Source organism: Myotis daubentonii, chromosome 8 (assembly GCF_963259705.1).
Source record: "Myotis daubentonii chromosome 8, mMyoDau2.1, whole genome shotgun sequence".
Lineage (NCBI taxonomy): Eukaryota > Metazoa > Chordata > Mammalia > Chiroptera > Vespertilionidae > Myotis > Myotis daubentonii.
In genome coordinates this window covers 56,790,735-56,811,952 of record NC_081847.1, presented here as the reverse complement: position 1 = coordinate 56,811,952, position 21,218 = coordinate 56,790,735, and the positions used below count along the sequence as shown (strand labels likewise).

General features: G+C 43.3%; 1 protein-coding gene across 4 annotated transcripts in view; it reads left to right on the top strand.

The window, feature by feature from the left end:
- The first annotated feature begins 7,967 nt into the window (after window positions 1-7,967).
- GREB1L (GREB1 like retinoic acid receptor coactivator) overlaps window positions 7,968-21,218 on the top strand; it is a 232,024-nt gene continuing 218,773 nt past the window's right edge. For 3 of the 4 annotated variants that reach the window (XM_059706495.1, XM_059706496.1, XM_059706494.1), the window contains exon 1: window positions 7,969-8,217. The gene's annotated coding sequence lies outside the window, so the exon portion shown is untranslated. Of the gene's footprint in view, window positions 8,218-21,218 lie in introns of all 4 variants that reach the window. The other variant, XR_009454134.1, reaches the window with a different exon arrangement.

The following is a 21,218-nucleotide window of genomic DNA, read 5'->3' as shown; positions in this document are numbered from 1 at the left end:
CAAGGATGAATTCAGATTTTGACATGGAGTGATATGAGTGCTTTGGTTAATAAAAAAAAAAGCAAAGTATTATGGTAGCACATTGGACAAGCAATTACTTTTGACTGAAGTTATTGAGAGAAATAGATGAGCACTGAAGGTTGAACAGCCTTGTTGCACTTAATGGGCACCTAGGGTGCAAACTTAGGGAGGGCCTCACTCTCAGGGTGGTGGAATCTCAGGGTTGGCACTGCAGAATAAATGCTTCCTTACATTTTGCATCCTAGGGGTCTTGTTTGTCCCACCCCTAGTATCGGCTATGAACATTTAGGCTGAAAAATGACAGGAACAAAGAACATAGAAGAGGCCCACTAAGAGATTTCTGGAATTCTTTGGAGAAGTTAAAGGTATTGGGAAACCAGAGACGCTCCCTATCCTCTCCATTTATTTATTTATTTACTTACTTACTTATTTATTTTGACAGGCCCCAAGGGCAGCCTTCTTGTCTTTCTTTTTTATGTTGACATTGTCTTTTCATCCTTCGGTCATTTCCATCCCCCCCAACCCCCCCGCCACCCCAAGACTGTTGGTAAAGAGAAGCATGGTTTTTGTAAATTCCTTCTTCAAATGCCCAAAAGAAAACAATCTGGCCCTTATGCCTTATGGTGTTTACCATTATTCACTAAAGACTCTAATAAACATAGAAAAACTACAGTTATGAAGTTCCTAATATCCAAAATATAGAGTACTCATACAACTTAATAGCAAAAAACCCCCAAATAATCCAATTAGAAAATGGGCAGTGGTTCTCAATAGACATTTTCTCAAAGAGGACATATATAGATAGCCAACAGGTATATGACAAAGCTGCTTAACATCTCTAATCATCAGGGAAATGCAAATCAAAACCAGATAAGATAGCACCTCCACCTGTTAGGATGGTTATTATAAAAAAGATAAGAGACCACAAATGCTGATGAAGATGTGGGGAAAAAAGGAACCTTTGTGCACTATCGGTGGCAATGTAAATTGGTGCAGCCACTATGGAAAACAATATGAAAGCTACCCAAAAAAATTAAAAATAGGACTACTTTATGATATAGCAATTGCACTTCTGGGTATTTATACAAAAAAAATAAAAGCACTGCCTCAAAAACATATACACTCCCATGTTCACTGCAGCATTATTTATAATAGCCACGATATGAATATAAACTAAGTGTCCATTGATGAATGAATGGATCAAGAAAATGTGGTGTGTGTGTGTGTGCATGTGTATGAATATTATCCAGCCATCAAAAGGAATGTAATTTTGCCATTTGTGACAGCATGAATGGACCTTAATGGCATTACACTAAGTGAAATAAGTCAAACAGAGAAAATCAAATAGTGTATGATTCATTTATATGTGAAATCTTAAAAGAAAACACCAAGCTCATATATAGAGAGTAGATTGATAGTTGCTAAAGGCAGGGTGGGGAGGGATGGATAAAAGGGGTGAAGGGAGCAAAAAGGTACAAATTTCCCTCTGAGATTCGTCAGACTGTTTCATGTTTCCATGCCTCAGTTAGAAGATAACTGGCCGAAACGGCCCCGGTGAAGTTGGAATGGCCCCGGGGAGGTTGAGATGGCCCGGTGAGGTCAAGACGGCCCCCGGTGAGGTCGGGGGCGGCCCCGGTGAGGTTGAAACAGCCCCAGTGATGCCAAGAGGGCCCCGGTGAGGACGGGATGGCCCCGGTGAGGTTGGGACAGATAATGGGGACCAGTATAGACTGATGAACAGGGGTAGATGCAGAGGCAGAGCAGCATTGAACAGACTGTCAAACTACAGTGGGAAGCCTGGGGAGGGTTTTGGGGCGGGGGGTTAAGAGATCAACCAAAGGACTTATATGCATGCATATAAGAATAACCAATGGACACAAGACACTAGGGGGTAGGGGCCGGGGGAATGTCAAGGGGGGGGGAAAAGGAGACATATGTAATACTCTTCGTAATACTTCAAGAAATAAAAATTATTTTTTTAAAAAAGAAGATAACTAAGTCATGGGGATATAGTGTACAGCATGGGAGCTATAGTGAATTATATTGTATTGCATATTTGAAAGTTGCTAAAAGAGTAGATATTCAAAGTTCTCATCACAAGAAAAAAATTCTGTAACTATGTATGGAGATGGTTGACTAGACTTACTGTGGTGATCACTTCACAACATATACAAATATAGAATCATTATGTTATACACCTGAAACTATTATAATGTATGTCAATTATACCTCATTTAAAAAAGTGTACAGATAAAAAAAATTCCTGAAAGTTTTTTTAAAGTCTTAACTATGATTGCATGCCTGAGGTGGTCTTAGATATAAAGCATCTTGAGAAGCCTCTGTATTAGCTTGCACAGGTTGCGATAACAAAGTACCATAAACTAGGTGGCTCACACAACAGGAATTTATTATCTCACAGTTCTGGAGGCGGTAAGTCCAAAATCAAGGTGTCAGCAGAGTTGGTTCTTTCTGAGGGATATTGGGGGAAATTTCTTCTATGCCTCTCTCCTAGCTTCTGGTGGTTTGTTAGAAATTTTTGGTGTTCTTTGGCTTGTAGATGTAGTCCCCAATATCTGACTTTATCTTCACATGGTGTTCTACCGGTGTGCTTGTCTGTGTCCAAATTTCCCTTTTTATGAAAACTTCAGTCATATTGAACATACTGGCCCACTCTAGTCCAGTCTGACCTTATCCCAACTTAGCTAATTACATCTGCAACAACCTTGTTTCCAAATAAGGTCACATTCTGAGGATCTGGGGGTTAGGACTTCAACACATGAATTTTGGGAGGACATACTAGTAATTCAACCCATCACAACCCCCCTCTTGATTTGATTATTCCTAAAGGTAGATCATCAAATTGCCTCTCCTTTAATATGTAAGCCTAATAACCTAACCTCTGTCTGAAGTAAGTTGGAAGAAGCAGAGAAGTGATTGCTACATCACAGGGAAAAGAGCCTGTGACAGAGAAGCTTTGCTGAGCATAACATTATTTTTTTGAATGTCAATAACTAAAAGGAGACATGCCTATGGGGAAAGGATATATCAAACTTGGTGAGAGTGCATTAATGATAAAAAAAAAAAGAAGTTCAAATCACCCTTGGGACTGCCAAATTCATCTTTTCTCTCTCTCTTTACCTTTTCTTATCCCTCCACCTCACACTATTCTTCAGCAAACAAAGGTAAGTAATGATAACAAGAAAATATCACAGTGGAACATGTGTGTGCTAAAAAAAAAAAACTGGAAAGTAATAAATAAAAAGGAGGAAAGAAACATAAGCAAAAAGGTAGAGGAAAAAACCCAACTTTTCAGAAAAACCTATCAAAGAAACAGATAAAACATTCCAACAGCTAGTTCTGCATAGTCTCAAAGAAATCACAGATTTCATGATCTTTCTACTAAAAGTATCTACAAAGAGATACAAACATATAAAGGAGGTATTATAGGATAACCTAAATAACTTAAAAAGCAAGTTAGCATAATGTTCTCCAGGTTCATCCATATTGTATGTGTCAGGATTTCCTTTCTTTTTAAAGCTGAATAATGTTCTATTGTATGTATATACCACTTTTTTATCCATTCATCTGCTTATGCACATGTAGGTTGTGTCCACTTTTTGACTACTGTGGATAATGCTACTATGAACATTCATGTACAAGTTTATGCGTGAATATATGTTTTAAATAGTCCTGGGTATATATCTAGCAGTGGAATTGTTGGGTCATATTATAACTCTATTTAACTTTTTGAAGAACTGCCAGACTGTTTTTCACAGTGGCTCCATCATTTTACACTTACATTCCTACCAGCAGTGTATAAGGGTCTCATTTCTCCATGTCTTTACTAACATCTGTTATTATATCTTTTTTAAAAAAATTAGAACCTTTAAAAGATTATGGTGAACTATACACAATATAAAATTTACCATTTTAACCATTTTTGAAGGTACAGTTCTGTTGCATTACGTATATTCATATTGTTGTACATTCATCATCACCACCCATCTCTAGAACTTTTTCATGTTCCCAAACTGAAACTCTAACCCTAACCCTAATAACTATACCCATTAAACAACTCCTCACCACCGCTGCCTCTTCATCAACCACCACTCCAGATACTTCATATAAGTGGAATTAAAGAGTATTTGTCCTTTTGTTATTGGTTTATTTCATTGAGCATACTGTCTTCAAGGTTCATCCCAGCTGTTGCATGTGTCAGAATTTCCTTCCTTTTTAAAGCTGGATGATATTTCATTGTATGTATCCTGCTATTTTCTGTTTCTGTGTGTTTTTTTTTTTTAAAAAAAATTTGTTTTTTACTAATTGCCATTCTAATGAATGTAAAGTGGCATATTGTGATTTTAATTTATTATTATTTTTTTAATCCTCACCCGAAGATATTTTCCCACATTGTAGGTTGCCTTTTCACTTTCTTGATACTGTCCTTTGATGCACAAAAGTTTTTAATTTTGTAAGTTAATTTACCTAGTTTTCCTTTGTTGCTTATACTTTTGGTGTCATATTAAGAAATCATTACCTAATCCATTGTCAAACAACTCTATAGTGTTACAATATGAGTAAAGCCATCTGTGGCTTCATTTTCCACAGTCTCAGTTACCATCAGTCAACCACAATCTGAAAATACTAAATGGAAAATTTCAAAACTAATTTATACAATTTTAAATTTCATGCGATTCTGAGTAGTGTGATACAATCTTGCTACTTTCTGCTTAGCAGGAATGTAAAGCATCCCTTTGTCTAGCATATGCATGCTGTCGACACTCCCCGCCCATTCGTCACTGTTAGCCATCTTAGTTATCAGATTGATTGCCCCAGTATTACAGTGCTTGTGTTCAAGTAACCTGTATTTTACGTAATGACCCCAAACTTTCACAACTTTTATTTTCATTACAGTATATTGTTATAATTGTTCTATTTTATTATTGTTGTTAATCTCTTACTGTGCCTAATTTAGAAATTAAACTTTATCATAGGTATGTACAGAAAAAATAATAAGACATGTAGGTTTGGGGACTACCTGTGGCTTCAGGCATCCATGGAGGGGTGTGTGTCTTGGAATGTATATCCCACAGATAAGGGGAGACTACTGTATATCTAAGATCCATTTTGAGTTAATTTTTGTATTCTCTGTAAGGTGGATGTAAGAATTCATTCTTTAGCATGTGGCTATCCAGTTGTCCCAGACTTGTACCAGCAGGAAATGGGCTGTAAAAATTGTACAGTCTCACTTCCCAGTACCACTTGAAATGTGGCCATGGAAGATAAAGACCAAGAAAGAGCCTTCCAGAGTGTGGAGCCAAGAACCACAGAAATGTGTGACAAAGGGTGCTCATCCTTGAGAGCAGAACCAGGATATAATCACAGAACTTCCACTGACAGGCAAAGGATCTTCACAATAACCACTCAGAAAGCTGCTATTATTTAAGGACCTTGACTGCTATGAGGCACACATTTTTCATTGAACTTGGGTTCTAATGCAACGTATCTATCTCAGGAGAAGCATTCAGGAGTTGTTGTTATGGGAAAGAGTGGAGGTATTCACAGACAATGATAGCAGTTAACATTTTATAGTGTGCGAGGCACAATGCATTGCCTTAATTCACATAGTTACTCCCTTAGGTTTGTACTATTAATGTTATTCTACAGGTGGGGACACTACGATGGGGTCAAGTAACTTTGTCAAGGTTACATAATAAATAAGTCTTGGAACCAGAATTTAAAAATGTGGGACCTAACTCCAAAGTGGTCACTCTTAATTCTATCAAATTTGATAATCACAGAAATCTGTTGGGCATGATGAAAGAAAGATATATAAACCCTGAAGGTGACACGAGGCACACACACAAATAACCTCAGGGCAAGGGAGTGCGTTATCTAATAACGAATGCATAGAAATGTTTCAATCTATCAGAATACAGTAGATGACTATCACTGACTTTTAACCTTGTTAGGGACTTTTTTTATTTACCAGTTCCCATTACACCACCTGGCTCACAGTAGGTGCTCAATTAATATTTGTTGAGTGAATGAAGAATGAATGCCAGAGTTTTGTAATATTAGTCTAAGGTCCTTGACCAAGTGTGCCAACTTTGCCCTCACACCTCCAGAGTTTGGTGCATTTAGCACTCAACAAATGGTCCTTGAACTAAAGTGAGAGAAAACCACACTATGGTTTTACTTTACGGCTGCTCATTGTTCTCAGTTTCCTTATCTTTAAAATGGAAGGTGTCCCCTCCCTAACTATACAGACCTTGTGAAGGATTGGGTTTTTCAAAAGATTCTTACCTGCTTTAACCTCTTGTGAGCTTAGGTTTTATTCACCAGGTGAACTTGAAATCTCAGGTTTCTATTCACTGTCTTTTCCACATATATGGCCAGTTCCCCTGGTGAGTTTGCTGACACTGGATTCCTTTCCCACACACTTAGCTATACTGCTAATCATCTGCACCTTTCTCTGCTGCAGTTATTGAAAAACCATATCGATTTCATTTACTAAACCTGTATGCAAGCAAGAGCCAGAATTGTGGGAGTATAGGGGCGACTGAGAAAGCCACATTTCTGGCCCTCTCTGGCCCATAAAAATGTTTCTATGTGTTTTAAAGACTGAGCAATAGGAATGCAATGGTAAAAACAAAGCAAAAAAAAAATACACCCAAAACATTTCTGCTCCTCATCTTCACAACGAACAAAGCGATTAAAAAATGGCACTTGAGTATGTCTTCCCAATGGAAGCTGGAGAGAACCACAAATACCTTACTTTTGCTGGTCACAACTGAACTATGGCTTCAGTTATTTTCTGGAGATTCCAGACTTCCAGTCAATTCCCTCTGTATCTACAAAAGACGGGGGGGGGGGGGGGGAGTGCATTTTGGTTCAAAAAACACATCAGGCAAGACAGGCAAACAAAACGTAGTGCGTTAGAGATCATATGAGATCGATTTTAATTAAAACAGTTTTAAAACTGTAACTGCCAACACTACGGTAACAATAGCATGCTAACCAACCCGCAGGGGGACTGGGCGCCAAGGCTTCCCGGGGCTCTACTTGCTGAGCTACCCGGGCCTCTATTTGCCTCAAAGGCACTAAAACCAGATAAACTTTACCTAGACTCTCCCACCACACCTAGCATGGAGCTGCTGCTTCTAGGGTGTGGGCAATCCAGGGAAGAAAGGAGTCCAGTCGCCTGTCTGGCAACAATGACAGTTTGAAAAAATGGAGCTACATTTCTAGGAAGAAAAACCGCCAGCTGTGAAAAGGGGGGCTAAACCTGTCACTCTCGGGCCGCGGCACCTCTCCTCTCGGGAACGTTTGTCCCTTCCTCACCCGTCAGGGCCCAGGGTCCCCTGGAAGTGGCTGCCTGGGGCGGAGGATTCCTTTTGGTTCTAAAGTTCGGGACGAGCCGGGCCGGCGAGCTCACCCCGGAGGTGCAAAAGTCGGCTCTGGCCGGAGCTCCCGGGGCTGTTCGGTTTTGTCCGCGTACTGCCCCTGCCCTCTCCCTTCCTGCAAAAGGCCAAGGGTTTTTGACCCACCATTGCCCAGGCGGAGTCCACGCTTGGGGCCCTTTAGCCGCCGTCCTCTAGACGGAGAAAGCAATCGCGCAGTGAGGCGTGAGCACTGAATAAACGCGGAATCAGAGAGAAAAAAATGTTGTTCTTGGCTGCGCGCGTCGGCCGCACCGGGGGGCAACCTTCCTTCCAGAAGACCCCTCCACGCTCGCCGAGGCCACACCCATCATCGGTGCCGGGGAGTTAGGAAACCGAGGCGTGAAAATGGAGGGGGTGGGTAAGGCAACGTGCGCCCAGGACACTCGAGGGCAGGGTGGCCCTAGAGGCCACGCGCGGGGCGCCGAGGCGGCAGGAGACCGACAGGCGGGGCGGGGGCGGAGGTGCGGGGGTCCGGGCGGCGGCGGCTCTGGGGCAGCGGGAGGGGCAGCACCTGAGGAATCCGCCTCCGGCCGCGGTGGCCGCCGCCTCGCTCCGCCCCGGGGAACTGAGCGCGCGACCTGCGCGCCTGCCCGCGAGACGCCAGCCACCGGCGGCGCTAGCACCTCGGCGGAGGGCGGCCGCGGCGAGCGGAGGCGCAGCGCCGGGACCCGGACTGGGGGTGGGGAGACGATCCCCGGCCGAGGCGAGGGCCACCCCCTGGTCCTCTGCCCTCGCGCCACTCCACGGCCAGGTGAGCGGCTGCGGGGACGCTGGGCGCCGGCCGGGCGGCGGGAGGTGAGAGGTCGCCAGCCGGGCGCGAGCGCACGCCTCTGCGGGGCCGGGGCTGCCCGGTGGCGGGCGGCGCACACAGCCTGCGCGGGGCAGCGAGCTCGGCGGCGGACTTCTTGTGGGGAGGAGGACTGGGAGGGCGGCGCGGGGCTGGGCGCGCGAGCGTGTGTGCATGGCGAGGGCAGGCGCCGGTGCCGTCCGGACCCGAACCCGTTCTCCCCGGCGCCTCGCGTCCGCTCCGGGGAGGACCCAGTCCGGGCGGTGCGCGCCCTGAGGCCGGAGGCCTGTCACCCCAGCCCTCTTCGCGCCTTTGTGGCGGGAGCGAGAAGCCCGAGCGTGGGATAGGGAGGCGGCAGCGCGGCGGGCGGGCAGCGCGGAGCGGAGGTGGCGAGGGGCGCGCCCTGCCGGCCCCCGGAGCTCCGGGGTCGCGAGGGGCCCTCGGGGGCTAGTGGGTGGCAGGGCGGGCGGCGCGGAGGCGGCTGGAAGAGGCTGCAGAGCGCTCAGCTGGGGGAAGTGGAGAGCGTCCAGCGGTGGCCGGGCGTCTGCTCGCGTCCCTGGGTCTCTGGGCTCCTCACTAAATGTCACTTGGTCACGAGCGCGCGCGCGTCTCCGGCCATCGCGTCCGTTCCGCGGTGAGTGGGGAAGGACCACTCGCTCACTGCTCTTCTGCGCGAGACACAAAGGGCTGTGTTGACAGCTGACCCTGACACAGTAGGCAGCCCAGTGAGGTGTGTGCCCTGGCCGGGCGAGGGTGTCACGATGAGGCGGTTTGCTGAAGTCAGCCCGTTCCCTCGGTGGCTCTCCGGAGCCCCATGAAAAGAGATGCTGTACGGATTCAGCTCCTGGGCTGTCTCGGTGACACGGAGCCCACGTGAGCGCCAGGACCGGTGCATCTGCACGGGAACTGCTGCTGAGGCGGACGGAGCCCGGAGGAACTCAGTCACGTTCCTCTCCTCTAGGGACCGGACTGCTTCAAGCTCTGTGCGCACTCCACCCGGCCCCCTGGCCCCTGTGCACAAGATAGAAACCAAATTTTAATTTCTACTTTTCACACCTTTAGAATCGCCCTCCCCCATCCCCACCAAAGATGGGAAATCCTACATACATCTCTTTTTCAAACCCAACCATTTACCTATGGGGAAGAGGTTTTCCGCAAAAGGTTTCTGAATTAAATGGCCCCGCGACACATTTTCTTATACTTTAAATCCTGGAATTCTGCTTTGAATTTTGTGACTGTGTTGGTTCTTTTTTTTTTTCTTGTTGAATATATCTATGGGGTTTTACAAACGGCAATACTGGAAACTTATTAAAAAGAGAAAATTTAAAAATAATTGTTTTATTGAAAATATTTAGTAATAGAATTGTACGCATGTGTTTAAAGGGAAATTTTTAATTAGTGTACATTGAAAAGCAATATGCATAGAGTAACAATTTCTAACTGTGTAAAGTAAGCTCTCTCCCACCCCATACTCCCAACGCCCTACTCCCCCCCCCCCAACCCCCCCCAGGCCACTGTTGTCAATTTCTTGCATATCCTTCCATGAGCTTCCTATTAAAATGGAATTACATTATGGAAATAAAAGAAGAAAGGAACTGAATGTAATTAAAGAATGAATTATGTATCAATGGTGATAGCTATTAATTTGATATTCACTCATGATGACATTAGAACCTTTTATTGGGCCTAGGGAAGACTTATTACAGCTGAAGACCAGTTGGAGTACTAAACTTCTTAGAGCAAGTATCCATGAGAAAGCAGAACTATTCCGCTATTACCCCACCTGCACCCCCATCACCGGTTGTTTTTATAGCCTTCGTTGACTTTTTTTCTCCATTTTGGAACTCTTTATCAAGTAGAGAATGAGAACAATAAGTTTATTTTGCCTAGTGCCATATATATCTGAAGACATTGGAAGGACATATGCACACTTTTGTTAATATGACTTACTATAAAAATTTTAATGGTAAGAGAAATATGAAGGCCAAGTTTAAGACGTTTGTTCACATCTTCTAGTTGCAAGTCAGGGTTTGCTCTAGCTAAATGAGGTCACTTTCTTAGAAATGCTTTTGTTTCCCCCTCAATTAAAGGAATTGAACTATGGGGCCTATAAGGGTCCTTCTAACTCCAAGCTTCTCTGATTAAAAAGTTTCTGTAGGTGTCCTAAGACTGCCTGAGGATAACCCAGGTGGACCTGCGGAGTGACAGAATAAATTCCTGAATGGTAGATTCATAAAGAGGAAGTTATAGATGTTTAAATTACATTCCTGCTCTTATGATACTGATATTATTGGAGAACAGCTGCTTTACTTTCCCACACAATGTCTGTTTTTTGCTGAAAGGGGTCAAACCTTGAGCTGAATGGGCCTCTCTGCATCACCTTGTATGGCTCAGGAGAGGGAATTTTCTTCACAGCTCATGGTATCATTTTGGGGGAAATTACTCTTCCCAGCATCTTACTTTTCTTTTTTTGTTAAAGTGGTAGTAAAGTTCATGTATCTACTTCAAAGGGACTTGATGTGACTTAATTAGTAATTCTCAAAGGTATTTAGAAAATGAATATCCCTTATAGCTAAGATATTTTAGTTACTTTTATACTTATTCACTTAGAGATAATGTTATTAGTAGAAAACTTCTCTCATCTCTAAAATACCTGCAACCTTTGGGCTAATGATTCCTGGATGGGCACAGGGAGCTGAGGAGTCATTGCAAGGTTATGACAGTAAAAAAATTAGCTTATTTTAGTCATTGTGTATGATCTCAATTAAGGGATTTCAAAGGAATGCTGTAAGTGGTGATTGCAAATATCATTGATGTTAGGAAGATCTCATACTTTAAATCTTATGTAATTATTAAGTATGTAATTATTTTGAATAAGTCTGTAATATAAATAAATTATAGTGAAGTTTTAGAAATTGTTATTACAACTAGAAATTGTTTAGAACTGGAATAGATTTGTAGGGGTACTTAGAGTAATCTTGATTGACAAAATTCACAAAAACCAAATAAAATTAAGTACTAATAGTGAAATCCTTCTAAAATGGAATAGTTTTTATTTTTTCAGTTTTCTTCCTAGTCTTGCCATATGAACATACATTTTTACAGATGTCTTATCATATTGCAGATACGTTTTTACACTGATCACAATCTCGTTGATTTTTACTAGGAATGCTTCTCCAAACTTGGGGGAAAATCAGAGAAAAAGTTGCATGATTCTAAATCATGTTATCTTTTGGCTACGAATGAATAATGAAGTTATGCCCTCTGACTTGCGTTCATATACAGTCAAGATAATTTAGACTACACAAAAGCATGCCCTTGTCACTTCTGGAGCTCCAGCAGCCCTGATATTTCTGGCAAACACACACCCAACATGGATAACAGCAGCTCTTTGTGCTGCTGAGCCCCAGGAGGGCTCCCTATTGTGTACTCTTCCTTCCCTCCCATTCTTGACTGACTGGTGATAGCAACTCCTCCAAGTCCAGATGTGAAGCTCCCACAGAGACTCCTCTCTTCTCCCCAACTCTGTATTTACCCCCCTCCCCACCCCTTGAGCATATTTGCTTTTGACTTATGTTATAGAGACTCCACTATCTTTTCAAGGTTGTGGTTTCAGATTTTATTTTTAATCATCTTTTTCTATGTCGGATGAATGTCCCTATCGTAGAGACTATAGGCATGATTAGCATATAGATTAACATGTAATCGGCGTTGGATAAATGTTTGTTGCTGTGAACCATATATGATGTGGTCTTCTGTGTTACTGGGCATGGTTCTACTGTTATGGAACCAATCTGGAGAAGCAAGCCCCAGTTGTGTATTGCATTGCCTATATTACAAGGTTAGGAGTTAGGAAACCTGTTTGTTCTGGCTCTTTTAGCTTCTTGCGTGTTTAGGGGAGATTCTTGACTCCTATACCTTACTTTTTTTCTGTAAAATCGGATTAACAATTACTGCCCTATTTATTAACCTTCAGCACAGGATTGTTGTGAAAATAAAGTGAAATTATAAATGTGGACATGTTTTGGAAAATTTATATTATGTTGTCAAAATTATACATTATCACTCCACTTCCAGGAGTGTCCATATTCTTGAGAAAATCTCATCTCATTGTGAAGCTGTACTTGGAGTTTGGGATTAGATAAAAATTATTGAGGCCCAATCCAACCTATTCAATCAGAAACTTTGGGGTTGGGGCCTACAGGCCTGCATTTTAACAGCCCTTCTAATGCTGAACCACTGCTTGAGAGGGTAGGAAATAACAACCACTAGAAAAGTATTCTTCTGCTAGTTGAATATTAGTTATAAAATCATCCAGACATATCACAGCATCACTTTTGAATGCTAAGTATGAAATTAAAGTTAACTATTCTTATTAGCTGCTGTTTGTCTATATATATATATATATATATATATATATATATATATATATATATTTATTTATTTCAGAGAGGAAGGGAGAGGGAGAGATAAAAACATCAATGATGAGAGAAAATCATTGATTGGCTGCCTTCTGAAGCCCCCTACTGGGGATTGAGCCCACAACCCAGGCATGTGTCCTGAGCGGGAATCGAACCCTCTTGGTTCATAGGTTGATGCTCAACCACTGAGCTACACTGGCCAGGCTGCTGTTTGTCTTTTAATCTCTCGAGATTTAATTCAGAGTAGGAATTATAAACTGGGTTGCTTGTAGAGGCCAAGCAGGTATTCTGAGTGAGTGCAGCAGGAATCCCTTCAAAATAAGAAGGGATGGTAAGTTCTGGTGGACAAGAAAGTCTGAAGGTGGCAGATTTCTAAGACTCCACTGATTTATGCCCGATGGTAGTGTGGGTCACTGTTGCCAGATTACTTGATTTTGCAACTGGAACTTTGTATTTTTATATGAATTTAAATGTTGACAATAAATTTTAAAGAAAACATATGGGCCCAATAAAGCAAATCTGCCTTTCAATTAATTAACATGGGTGAGAATATTTGCATTTGAATGAGTATGACAAACAAAGCAACCTTGTTCAACATTATTAATAAAGAAATACATATTAATAAAGAAATGCGTTTTTCAACTTCCAGGTTATAAAGATTCAATCCTATATAATAAAAGCCTAATATGCAAAATGTCCCCTCGACCGAGAGTTCGACCGCTCGCTATGACATGCGCTGACCACCAGAGGGTGGCGGGAAACATGGCGGGCGTCGGCAATGCGGCGCTGGCAGTGGGCAGCAGTGGAGGCACTGCTGGCCCCGATGAGAGCGGGACCACAGCGGGATGGTGGAGCAGGTGAGCGGGCAGCACCAGGCCAAGGTGGGTGCGAGTGGGGCCTGATCGCTCTGCTGATCAACCCACAGATGGCAACCAGCAGTGGTAGGGGGCGGGGCCGCCGCCCAGCTCCCCGGCACTGAGGGAGCCGGGCGGGGGCCCGATGACTCAGGCAGAGGGGAGTGCACGGGGGCCCAGGTACTGCCCAGGGCCCAGAGGTTAGCTGGGACCTGCCCTTCCATGCCAGACACTCACACTTGGATCACCGGCTAGACCTAGGGACTGCACCCGTGCATGAATTTTGTGCACCGGGCCTCTAGTAGACTGATAATATCTAGTGTTGGCAACGGGGTAAAGAAATGGTTATTGTTATACACTATAGAATGAAGGCAAATAATTACAACTTTTCTGGAGATCAATTTGGCATCAGTTATCAAAACTTTAAATATCTCTATACCTGCCCTGTTCAATGTGGTAGTACCTTGCTACATGTGCTATTTAATTTAACATTATATACAACTAAAGATTCAGCTTCTCAGTTGCACTAGTCATATTTCACGTGCTCAATAGCTGCGTGTGGCTGGTGGCTACCATATTGGACTGTGAAGACACAGAACATTTCCGTTATTGGAGAAAGTCCTATTGGACAGCAGTGGTCTAAGCTCTTTGACACAGAAATTTCCCTTCTAAGAATTTGTTAGGAAGAAATAATTAGACAAAGCACAAGGGCATGTAATGAAAACGTCACCTGGAACATCTATAATAATAAAGGGGTAATATGCTAATTAGACCAGACGTCCTTCTGGATGTCCTTCTGGACGACCTTCCAGACCAAGCTGCAGGGCCGAGGCAGAGGAGGTCGCTGCGGTGGGCAGGGGCCGAGGCCGAGGCTGAGGTGGCCGCTGTGGCAGTGGGGGCTGAGGCAGCTGCTGCGGCAACGAGGGCCAAGCCCCTTAAACGAATTTCATGCATCGGGCCTCTAGTTATTTATAAGAGTAAAAGAATCACAACGAAGCCAAATATCATGTGTTTTTTAAAATTAGGTTGTAGTAAATACCCATGATATATTGTTAAGTAAAAATATCCTTACTGTAGAGTCATTTTATTTATTTGAGTAGATAGCTTAGATACTAGAGAATAGGAGAACAATTTTTCTCTCCGACAGATACATATAACAAAGCTTTCCCTTTTTAGCCTTCAGCTGTTCTCATATAGAATAAAAGGTTGATTTTCACCAGTGAGCAGAGGCACGTGAAAGTCCTAAAAGGGGATGTCAAAAGTGAGATGGCAGTTGAGATTTTCTGCAAGGTGTCACTGACGAGTGACACCTGAGTGAAGACCTGAGTGCTGAAAGGGACCTGAATTGGAAGTTCAGAGGAAGCGCATTCTTGGCTGTTGTGAGGGGTATAGCTAGGAGGCCACTGCCGCAGTTGAAGCGCAGAGGCAAGTGACAGAGTGAGTGGGGATTAGCTCAGAGAGGTAATCTAGATCTTACGACTCCAAAATTCTTTGTCCTCTCTAGTATACCACACTCTTCAGATTCTTTGGTTAATCAGTTTGTAAATAGATCAGACATCTTTAAATTCACTGTTTTTCAGTGTGATCTTTCAACACCTGCCTTATTTGCTTGGGGTGCTGGTTAAATGCAGATTATTGGTCTCTTGAGCTGCTGACTAAGAGATTTTGGGGTGGGACCCTGGATTGTGCATTTTAACAATCTTCCCAGGTGATTTTATGGACACAGAAGTCTTAGAAATACTCCTTAGGTTTATCATTCTGTAAGCTTAGTTTTTATAGAGCAGGTGTGCCTAAAATTGCCTGTAGAAGTCACAATGTGAAGAGAAGATACTAGTATAATTGGTGTAATGTCTCATTTCTTTCTTGGATCTTTTTATTATTATTATTATTATTAGTTAAGGTATTACAAATGTGTCCTCATCCCCCCCCCATTAACCCCCAACCTCCTCCCCGCCTCCCCCCCCCCCCCCCCGCCCCGCACACTCATGCTCCCATCCCCCTGTTGTCCATGTCCATTGGTTTGGCTTATATACATGTATACAAGTCCTTCGGTTTATCTCTTCCCCTTACCCCTGCCCTCCCCTACTTTCCTTCTGGGGATTGATAGCCTGATTGCTGTTTCTCAGTCTTTGGGTCTGTCCCTTTTCATCAGTCTATGTTGTTCTCTATAATCCACAAATGAGTGAGATCATGTGGTATTTATCTTTCTCTGACTGGCTTATTTCACTTAGCATAATGCTCTCCAGTTCCATCTTGGATCTTAAATTGATTAAATTGACAATACTTATAGTAAAGTTTTTGTATATACCTCTATTAGCGTATTCAAGGAACTCTAAGACTATTACCATAATTCTTAGCCACGTCAGAAGATTGAGGAATCTTTTCACTTGAGGGTTCTGTCTCTCCCTCACCCAGTCTGTTCTGTTTTTTGGAAAGAACAACTTTAAATTTATTTGATATTTTATCATGTTTTCTTTTCTTCTTCTTCTTCTTCTTCTTCTTCTTCTTCTTCTTCTTCTTCTCTCTCTCTCTCTCTCTCTCTCTCTCTCTCTCTCTATATATATATATATATATACACACACACACACACTCATATGTATATATGTGTGTGTGTGTGTGTGTGTGTATATATATATATATATACATATATATATATATATATATATATATATATATATATATATATTATTGATTTTTTACAGAGAGGAAGGGAGAGGGATAGAGAGTTAGAAACATCAATGAGAGAAACATCGATCAGCTGCCTCCTGCACACCCCCTACCGGGGATGTGCCCGCAACCAAGGTACATGCCCTTGACTGGAATCAAACCTGGGACCCTTCAGTCTGCAGGCCGATGCTCTATCCACTGAGCCAAACCGGTTAGGGCGAGATGGTTGCATTTTAGAGCTGTAGATCAATCCACCTTGAGAGGAAAACAATGCGCCGCAGGGTTTACGTGACTTCTCAAGGTCACCCAGCTAGTCCTGCATGCTTCCTGGTTTGCCATGTTGTTCGTCAGTCTAATATCTTCAATTGTAGCTAATACAGAGAAATAATATTTCAATAATTTTTCATTTTCAAAAAAAGTATTAAATATAAAACATTTAGAGAAACTATGTGTTCTGTATTTTGTTTAGATTTTAAGTAGAAATAACATATGAAAACAATATATAAAATCAGAGAAGAAACATCACTGATAATCAATCCTATTATCCTTACAAAAGGAGCTGTTTCCCCAGTTTTGCTTCGAGTATTTATCTATATGCTTTAATGATTTTACATAATAGTAATGTTTCTCTAATTTTCCCAAAATCTTTAGTAACTTTGGCTTTTAGGCCTTTTAATAATGCTGTTCTGCTCCACTCTCCCTTTTCTTTCTTCTGACTTTTAAAAAATGAATGACATTTTTAAGCCTTAAACATTGCTTCATCTGAGTCTCCAACCTTAATGAAAGGCCTTCAATAGGTACCATTTGCCTACATCAGCATATCCCAGAGAGTGTTACCCTAAACATTAGTATCCTGGTATAATGCTGTCAGCTGTAGGGAACAGGAAAAAAATTAGAAATGTTACACAGCAATGAATGAATTATATCCCCAAAGTGTCTGAGGGGGAATGGGAGAGCACAGTTCTTGAGTTAATTCAGGTGTCACCAAGGACGCAGGTTCGTTTCGTCCTTCTCTGTCATCCTCAGCTTGTTGGTGTTTGTCTTTCATCCCAACATGTCAGCACTCCCAAGCCTCACAAAGTTTTGACTAGAGGCAGAAAAAGGCTATTTTTATTTAGGCTAAATAGTTTTTTGTGGGTTTTTTTGTGTTTATTTTTGTTTTGTTTTTTGCTGCCAAAAGCTTTATTGTTTCATTTGGTCCAATGCTTGGGAGAAGGCTTCAGGGTGGTTAAAAGAATGTCTAGTTTTGGGAAGAGGCTCAGGTAAAAGCCAGACACCGGGAGAATGCAGAGGGGCCTCTCAAAGGCCTCTGGGCTCCAAAGGCTCCTAGTTGTACCTGAGGGTGAGCCTGTCAAAGAGATACTCACCCAGCCCAGCCTGGGGCCGGCCAGCCTGCGGATGTTAGTCAGGTGGTCGCCCATCGTCTTGATGAGTTTCACCTTCTCACCCAGGAAGTGGTTCTCCAGGAAGCCACAGGATGAGGGGCTGGACGGGTAGAAACCAGGGCCTGCAGCTCCAAAGGGCCTGGTTCAGGTTCCTCTCTAAAGCCAGGGTGGCTGCCATGGCATCCTGAGTTTTGCCCACTCATCCTGGGAAGGCTTCAGCACGTCCTGGCAGAGAACGCAGCTGCCTCGCTTGTTTTACAACTTTAAGAGTTGCTCAGCCAGCGCCCTCACACTTCTCCTCCGCCATCTCGCGGAAGAAGTAGCCCGCGTCCTGGAGAGCCACATCTTCACCGTGGACATAGAAGCCCAGAGAGAGGTAGGTGTACTAGTAGAAGGCCTGCAGATGCAGGTTGGCCAAGGCGGTTGACCGCAGCCTCCCACTCGGTGGAATAATTCTGACAAATTTGGGAGCTCATGGTTGTTCAGCAATAAGGAAGGAGTTAAAGGTAGAGAAAAAACCCGGTGTGTTGGCTGGTCCAGGAGGTGGTTCTGAAGGTGGTGATTGGATAAGGCATAGGAGAGAGGCCGGAGGCTGGAAGAAGGGGCGTCCCTGAGTCTGTTCCGTCCAAACACTGTTGAAGCAAGAGACAGATCCAGGACCGCTGAGGGCACTGCCAGGCTAAACAGTTTTTTAGATGTCCCAAATCTCTGGCCAGAATTTAACACACTGGCATAAGCGGTCACTGACAAGAAAAATGGATATACCATGAGTGATGTAGAGTAATCAAGGCCCACTCTCTTAGGTAAACACGTAAAAACTCTAGAGTTATTACTATTGAAGAAAAAAAGGAAATGGCTGCATTAGGCAGCCCGCAGTGTGTGTCATGAAATCCAGTTCTTTCAAGACTCTTCATAATCTGACTTTATGATAATCTAATACAAAACCTCTATTCTTAACAAGCCAATCAGTTGTCTTTCCTGCCCATCTATATCCTGCTCATGTGCATTTCTATCTATGGCTTGTCTCATGTTTCTCTTAGAAATATCTTCATATTCTCTAGAGCTAGCTGTGGCTATTTAAATTAAATTAAAGTTAAATAAATTAAAAATTCAGTTCCTCAGATAAACTGATTGCATTTCAAGAGCTTAATGGCCACATGTGGCCAATCATTAAGACTATATAGACTGTATAGGTATAGAATATTTCTACCATTGCAGGAAGTTCTGTTGAGCAGCATTGGGCTGGAGACTCTTGCAAATTATACTATTATTATTATTTTTTTTATTGCTTAAAGTATTACAAAGGGTATTACATATGTGTCCATTTTTTCCCCCTGCCCTAGACAGTCCCCTAGCCTCCCCTATCCCCCAGTGTCTTATGTCCATTGGTTATGCTTATATGCATGCATACAAGTCCTTTAGTTGATCTCTTATCCCCCTACCTCCTGCCCCCCAACCCTCCCCGGCCTTCCCGCTGCAGTTTGACAATCTGTTTGAGGCAGCTCTGCCTCTGTATCTATTATTGTTCAAAAGTTTATAATGGTCTCTATTATCCATGAATGAGTGAGATCATGTGGTATTTTTCCTTCATTGACTGGCTTATTTCACTTAGCATAATGCTCTCCAGTTCCATCCATGACGTTGCAAATGGTAAGAGTTCCTTCCTTTTTAGAGCAGCATAGTATTCCATTGTGTAGATGTACCACAGTTTTCTAATCCATTCATCTACTGATGGGCACTTAGGCTGTTTCCAGATCTTAGCTATGGTGAATTGTGCTGCTATGAACATAGGGGTGCATATATCCTTTCTGATTGGTGTTTCTGGTTTCTTGGGATATATTCCTAGAAGTGGGATCACAGGGTCAAATGGGAGTTCCATTTTCAGTTTTTTAAGGAAACTCCATACTGTCTTCCATAGTGGCTGCACCAGTCTGCATTCCCACCAGCAGTGCACAAGTGTTCCTTTTTCTCCACATCCTCTCCAGCACTTGTCGTTTGTTGATTTGTTGATGATAGCCAGTCTGACAGGTGTGAGATGGTACCTCATTGTTGTTTTGATTTGCATCTCTCGGATGATTAGTGACTTTGAGCATGTTTTCATATGTCTCTTGGCTTTCTGAATGTCCTCTTTTGAAAGGTGTCTATTTAGGTCCTTTGCCCAGTTTTTGATTGGCTTGTTTATCTTCCTTTTGTTAAGTTAAATTATACTATTATTTAACCCAGTTTTTGACAAACTATGGGCCACTTAGAATCAATTGAAAAATGCTATTTAAATTCAGCTTTTGAGTCCTAGGAGTAGGCCCCAGACCACCTTCATGCCCCCAAAAGTTGAAGAACCACTGCTTTGATGTCTAGTTTATTTCCTTTATGGAAATACTAGAGGTCTGGTGCACAAAAATTTGTGCACTCGGGGGGTGGGAGGGGTGGTCCCTCAGCCCAGCCTGTGCCCTCTCGCAGTCTGGGACCCCTTGGGGGATGTCCACCTGCTGGCTTAGGCCCACTCCCCAGGGGATCAGGCCTAAGCTGGCAGTCAGACATCCCTCTGACAGCCCGGGAGCCCTCGGGGGATGTCCACTTGCCAGTGGGGAGCAGGCCTAAGCTGCAGTCGGACATCCTTAGCGCTGCTGAGGAGGCAGGAGAGGCTCCTGCCACCACCGCTGTGCTGGCAGCCATCAGCCTGGCTTGTGGCTGAGCAGAGCTCCCCTGTGGGAATGCACTGACCACCAGGGGGCAGCTCCTGCATTGAGCATCTGCCCCCTGGTGGTCAGTGTGTGTCATAGTGACCAGTCATTCCCAGTTGTTCTGCTGTTAGGGTCAATTTGCATATTACCCTTTTATTATGTAGGATAGGATAGAGGCCTGGTGCATGGGTGGGGGCCGGCTGGTTTGTCCTGAAGGGTGTCCCGGATCAGAGTGGGGGTCCTGCTGGGGTGCCTGGCCAGCCTGGGTGAGGGACTGAGGGCCATTTTCAGGCTGGCCACAGCCCCTTCAAGGTGGGTGGGTCCCGCTGGGGTGCCTGGGCAGCCTGGGTGAGTGGCTGATGGCCATTTTCAGGTTGGCCGTGTCCCCCAGCGACCCAAGCTCCCAGCCTCTCCTTTTTTTTTTTTTTTTTTCAGCGCCTCCTTGAGCGGAGCCCAGGGTGGGTTGGAAGCAGGTATCTGGGATTTATTTATCTTCTATAATTGAAACTTTGTAGCCTTGAGTGGAGCCCAGGGCCAGCCAGGGCAGGTGGGAAGCTTGGCTTCCTCCATCTCCAGAGGCAACCCAAGCCTCCTGCTCGCTCCAGCTCCATAGCCACCGACATTTTAGTTGGGGTAATTTGCATACTCACTCCTAATTGGCTGGTGGGTGTAGCCGAGTGGCAGAGTGATGGTTAATTTGCATGTTTCTCTTTTATTAGTGTAGATACTAAATACTGGAGTTTTCATTAATTTTTCCTCCTCTAAACTTCTATAGCACCTATAGTTTATATCACTTTTAGAATTTTATTTTAGAAATCTGTATTTTCTAATTATTTCAGAAAGCATTTTTTTCTGAATATTCGAGTATAAGGCCCTTGAGAGGAAGTACTATAGCATTTTATAGTCTGTACTGTCTAAAATGTCTAATAGAATGTTGAATGCAGAGTAAATACAAAT